Genomic DNA, 6,869 nt, shown 5'->3' on the forward strand with positions numbered 1-6,869 from the left:
AATTATATCTGCAAAATGAAATGTGGCTGTTAAACATGTAGACACGCATTTCTGTCGGATCACAGCTGTGAAGCGTCTTTGTTCAATGGAAGCAGCCATTGGTCGCTTTTGTTCCACAGTGTCACCTTGTGGCCATGTTGGTGAATGACACCCTCCCTGTTATTTAACAATTGAACAAAGCTGCAGTTTGACTCAAGTGACATGAAATCAGGAGACACATTCCCGCGGCAGACTGACTTGTCCGCAGACTGCCATGTCTGTGTGTCTACCGCTCAGAAACAAGAACCGCCTGCCTGTGTTTTCCTTCCTTTATCTCTGTGATGAAGCTGTGGATCCTTTCTGATGGGAGTCTCTCACACACACCGAGAGCAAGACATGGATCATCGTGTCGCCACAGGACCTTCTGTGCATCTTTGGTGTGTCTTATGCGCATCTGTCTCAGTCAGGGTCAGTGAGGGATGGCGCTGTGAGGCTCCTTTGGCGGCGGTATTTATTTAGTACAGACTCGGCTGCTGTCTCAGCTGTCAGCAGGAAAACGCCCCCTAGTGTTCCTTTCATGACGAAAGAGACGCTTTGAAGGATATAGAGCGGCACTCTTCTGGAACGTTTCGTCACGTTACAACCTACATTTCGCTACGCATAACAGAGAAGTGGAGGAAAAAAATATAAAATTATTTTCAACATTTTCTAAAGAAAACAAAAAAAACAACAAAAACTGAATATAGTGACATGTATATGAAAAAAAAAACACTTTTGTAAGTCTTTTGAGGTGAGGGAGCATTGTGTCTCTAAGTATAACTGGAAACAAAAGGATTGTCCATCCTTTTTTGCTAACTAGTTCAAGCTATGTCAGACTGGAGGATCCGTAAACATCAGTTATTGATTATGAGATGCTCCGGTCTTGGAATAGGCCATTCTAATGCCCCTCAACTCATAAGCCTGTGACGATAACAACTTTTACTGGACGATAAATTGTCCCAGAAGATATTGCGATAAATGATAATTTTGTTGCTTTGACACAATTTTCAAGCAATTTAATGACAAAGGCATAATAATGCAAGAACACATTCTCAAAGATGAATAAACTTTAAATTTGAGTGAACATTTAACACTGGAACTGGGAGACATTTAAAATATCCAAAATAAACAACAGAAAAAAACAAATAAAGTGAATTATGAAGTCTTTGTAAAGAAATATGTTCTTCAAAAAAGGGATAGTTAAGACCAAAACACCAGACTGAAGACTTTTATCATCCAGTTTTGGGTAGAAAGAGAAAAACAGAAAATCATGCAAATGAAAATGATTGAACTTGTTTTAATTTATCATGCGATTAATTGATTTATTGTTTATTGTGACAGACCTAGCTTCTCAGTGAATTAGAATATCGAAAAGTTAATTTATGTCAGTAGCTAATTCACTAAGTGATGTTTGATCACTAACATGATAGCCAACTTTTGAAGCCGTCACAGAACAGCTGGTCACATTTCCCACAAGTAAATTTTAGTTGATCTTGAACGCAGCAGCATTTATTTAGGGGGATGTCAGAGAAAAGTTAAAAATCTGGCTGGATTTACATCTTTTTCCTTGAAATTTGCACACACATTTGAGCCCACTTTGTTGCCGTCCTTTTAGATTGAATTCTGCTCATTTCAGCGCACAAAACGGCAATGCTTAATTTACTGACTGGTACAAAGTGCTGGGGCCAAGGCTCTCAAAGAAGATGGGAGACGTTTGTGTGGGCTTCTGCACTGCTTACTACAGGAGAAACATTGACTCACACTCCTCCCTACGACTGCGTGACTATCCTGCTGACTCTAATACAAATAACTCATGCTTTTTCTTCAACTGACTTCTTCGGGCGAGGGGGGTGGAGGGGTGACGCTCTGCAGCCCTTTGTGTATCATTACATCAAAGTAGAATGGCGGAGTTACAGACAGGCTGCTGAATCTGGATGCAGCAGTCATTACCGAGCAACACGACAGAAAATATATTGTTTGGGCACAAGTTTAGCGTTTCGCGACAGTTCTGTTTTTTTTCCCCAACCACAGCTTCTTTGTCGTATCCTTCCTCAAGCAGTGGTGAACAAAGAATGCTCTGAGCAGCACTTTCTATTGGAGAGCATAATGAGGCTGAATAGGACTGCTTGCTTCACGTAGAGTTATGAAAGAGTAAGGCCAGAGCTCTGATTAGCTGACTTAATTCAGTCCTTTGGCACAAATAACCCAGACACTATCTAATAAACACAGAAAGAATGAACAATTCCTCATGCACACGGTTTGTGTGCGGCAATGAAGTTCATCCCCATCATACTAATAAGCCTGAATCAAGCCAAGGAAAACACAAATTAAATATGCACTTGATTTTGACCTCGCCAATGACCTGCAGAGAGAAACATTTGATGAAAGGTTTGCACCTTTCAACAAATTACATTTGATGAAAGGTCCAAACCTTTACACAAACAGCTACGCTTGTGTGGCCAGTTAATGTTCATGCGCCGGTGCAGGTGGAATCTACTTTCAACGTGGACTTTAATTGTTATTTTTTTGACGCTGCCGAGTCCGAAAACAACGTCTGCGCTCTCTGTTTTACAGCTTCTTCTTTGTTGTTGCTGCTTTGAATCAGCTGTAAAGTCCTTCCTGAACTGCTGCAGAGTGACCGACCTGGTCGCTTTGAGTGGGCATGCAAAGGTAGTCATTACACAACCCCAGTCTACATTCCAACTGCTTGGTAGACGTTTAAGGCTGGAAAGGTCTGGTTAAAGAAAGCTGTGGCTTTGGCAAAAAAAAAAAAAAACAGCTTTAGTGCTCCAGATGTATTGTGTAGCATATATGATGGGATTACTGGCAGCCCCCTGCTATGGCCAGAAAGAGAGTTTACTGGAGCAATAAAAGGAGCCAACACAGAGATGCTTCAGGCTGCAGAAGTAAAACAATGACCTCAGCGACATCTGTTATTTTAAGGCAAGAGGAAAGGTAGTAACCTGGGAGAAATTTAAGCACTTTTGCAAATTACACACCATTGCAATACAGACGTCACTTGGGAAATTTAATCTGGCAACTTTAAGCTGCTAATAACCTAAATGCTAAATCAGTTAAAGTTACAGTTACAGTACCTCGCTAAGTAGTCACAAACTTTGATCGTTACTATTTAATTTTTTAATAGTAACGGTTGTGACATTACAACCACAAACATGTATTTTTCTGTGTTGAAACATCATAAAGTAGTGGATAATTGGAAAGTAAAATTGAATCAGTTATATTTACAAAAATAAAATAAAATAAAATAAAATAATAATACACTTTCAAATATTTTTTCAAACCAAACATTTAAGTCCACCTGAGTCAATTATTTGTAAAGCCATCTTTGTAGTTAATCTTCACAACACAGCATTGGATGTCTGGGAAGAGCACGTGAAAGGGGAAGGAAGTGACGCAGTTTATTTTATTTAAATTTTTTTTTAATACTTCGGCGCGCACCTGAGGAGGTTCTGGCGCGAGGCCGTTGCCCCGTATTACCGGTGGGATTAATCTTAAACCCGAATTGGGATCCCGGTGAACTATTTCTTTTCTTGCCGGGACTTCAAAGGAGGCTCACTTTAAAGCAGACGGACGCTCGAGATCTGGTGAGATTTTCTTTCTTTTATTTCGCCGCGCTGATGCCGGGGATAGGTGAGAGTTTTCCTCACTCCCCTTTAATTCAAACTCTCCTGCAAAGTTGAACTGACAGTTTGAACAACTTACCCTCTTGATTTATGTGTTTACAGGGAACTGTGGGATGAAGCATAACCAATTCCTTGATTAAATTGTGTAAAGTGCATTTGTTGTTACCCTTCTTTGCCAGTCTGTTATTAATTTATTTATTAGGGCTCTCTGCTGGAGGTAAATCATTTTCCATCTACTGGGTTATTTCTTCACCTCAATTCACAACACGCTATGCTAGCAGCTGGTGGAGGGAGAATGAGCAGCTCCACAGATTGATTGACAGCACTAGGACCCTCCTCCTGACTTTGACTAGTTGTTGCTAGTTAGCATTGGGAGATTTTCACTGATCACCTGTGTCATGACATAGTGACAGGTTCAAAAGACATGTAAAAACGCTACACGTTAAATTCTGTAGCTTTTAGGTTTATGTTTGGGATATAACCTACCTTGGCCTGTCGCAATAAATCACTTAATCACATGATAAACTAAAACAAGCTCAATTTCCATTTGCATGATGTATTGTTTTTCCATTTTCTCTCTCTGCCAAAAGGCTGTATGACATACATCTTCAGTGTGGTGCTTTGGTCTCAAATAGCCCCTTTTTTGAAGGACAATTTTGTTTACGGAAACATCAGAATTCATTTTACTTGTTGTTTTGTTTATTTATTTCGGACATTTAAAATATCTCCCAGTGATAAATGTTCATTAGAAGTTAGAGTTTATTGATATTTGAGAATGTGTTCTTGCATTATTTGCCATCACCATTAATGATAGTTGAAAATAGTCTCAAAACAACATTATCGTTTATCGCAATAACTTCTGGGACAATTTATCGTCCAGCAAAATTTGTTTTTGTGACAGGCCTATTCCTGTCCCTAAATATTCTCAAGAGCTTTGGGTAGTGACTGAAAGAATGAGATGTCTGTGAATGCCTGGGGATTATCCCTCAGTAGCTGGCACAAGTGGCAGGGGAAAGGATCGTCTGGGTTGCTTCTGCAACTCTGGACAGTCTTTTCTTTTTCTCTTTTTATTTTAGGAATTCATTAGTTTTGAGAATCAAGTGTTCTTGTAGCAGGTTAATTCTAACGGGTATTTTAAACCATGATAAAGGTTTTTCTCAGCCATCTACTTCCACAAAATCTCTGAGAGATGGAAGATGTGGACTTGTTGAAAAGTTGCTTGTGCGTCATGGTAACATCATGGCAGACATGATACCAAAACAATCACGAAAAGCCCTGTTCAGCTCTCCTGCGCGCAGACAGAATCAGATGAGTCTGGTGCATCATGAGTAGGAGAGACATAACTTGGGTAGCAGTGCTGGGACAGACAGAGATAATGGATTATGCGAACAAGCAGTTGTTCAGAGGCAAAGGTGAAATCGTCTCAAAATATATGGATGCTAACTATTACTTTTTAAGCTTTAAATTTGATTCATTGTTTCTGTCTTTGTGCCAAGTGCTACTTTGTTTCTGATATATGAATCTGTGCTCCAGGGGAAGTTTTAACAGTTGCAGAATTATAATAATAACTCAACCATGTTTTAAGTGTCACTACACTCAACAGCAATGTGATTTGTTTTTTTTTTAAACTTCAAATTTGTTATGTTTTTGGGACTGCGACTGCTGAAATATGCATCTTAGAGTATTCAAATTTCACTGGTTCAGATGCCCCAAAAAGGACTTTCCCAAGAGTGTTTACTCCATCGGTCATCACAGGTGCCAAAAGCCATCCTGCATTTAATTTTTAAAACAATATTTTCTTCAGGGATACCTGATTGACTGCAAGCACTGTAAATATTCGGCATCAGCAGCAGGGTTTGAACATTGTGTTGGCAAACATAAATACCAACAACCCCTGTTGTATAAATCAGAGTTGAGAGAAAATATGGAAACTGGGATGTGACTGAACATGATCCTGAGAACATTCAAACATAAGAAATGCTTAGCACCCTGCCATATGAAGACATAATGCTTGGTTTGGGGAACATCCAAAAAGTACTACCTCTCTATCAGATCCATCTTTCATCATCACCCTGAGGCCCAGAAAATGAAATAAAGATTATGTAATGAACCCAGAAATCTGCTCCGATTCCTGGAAACGTTTCCCAAAGTGGAAGCCCATACCAAGTCCCATAAACATGTTTTGGATTTTAATTGAAATGATTAGTCTGTTTCTTCCCAGGAGTGACAAACGGCAAAAAAAAAAATTCTGGCATAGAAAACGCTGCAGTCGCAACACAATCTTAAATAAATAGGATGCCAACATTGTACGAGATATTAATGATTTGTGGTTTGAAATCAATGTTGGGATTCTCAGGAATGTGTGTATAAATGTACTAATGGGCCAAAAGAAATCCTGGCACATAACTCCCTGATGTAGGTTTTATGTTAGAGCGCTGCACTTGTCAAAGCCTCCTCATTAGGCACGTATGTCTGCTGAACAATGTTCAGTCGCTATGATGTGTGAGGTTATTCTTGCTAACATAGCACATGAAGTCATAAGGGTTTGACAAATAACTACAAACAGCAACTGAAAGCTGTTAGTTGTTGTAAAAGTTATTGTTACTCGAAGAGCTATTATTAGTCATCAGTAATAAACCCCTCTGGTGTTTTTTTAACAAGGCACTGCAGTGAAAAGCAGAGACTGAGGAAATATTTGATTTAACTTAATGGGTTGATTTAGGAACATCATTTGTTCTCAAAGTTTTAACACCCCTAGAATTAGTCATGTTTTTCCCCCCTCAGATTTCAACCACAGACGTCTGTGTGTTTTATTGGGATTTAATGAGAACAACACAAAGAAGGAAAAGGACACAGTTTTGTACGTCATGTTTAGCTGCCTTTATTCTAACACCTCTAGAGAAACTGATGCCTTTATAAATCAAATACTTCTTACATAGAATCCACTCGAGGCAAGAAGCTGTTCTGACTTTCAAATAAAAGAAAAATTAAAAAATCCACTGTTTGTGGGTGTGAATACCTTTGTGATGCACTGAAATACTGTGCAGTGTTTGGAAAACCCTTGAGGTCTTTTTAATTGAGGCACTCTAGCGAAGAACAAATCAATTGAGACTGAGAAGGAAAAATATCAATTTAAAATACAGTGTGCCTTTTACGAGATCTGTTGACCCGTTACCACCCCCACACACACACACACACACACACACA

Source organism: Poecilia formosa, unplaced genomic scaffold (genome assembly GCF_000485575.1).
Source record: "Poecilia formosa unplaced genomic scaffold, Poecilia_formosa-5.1.2 Scaffold283, whole genome shotgun sequence".
NCBI classification, from domain to species: domain Eukaryota; kingdom Metazoa; phylum Chordata; class Actinopteri; order Cyprinodontiformes; family Poeciliidae; genus Poecilia; species Poecilia formosa.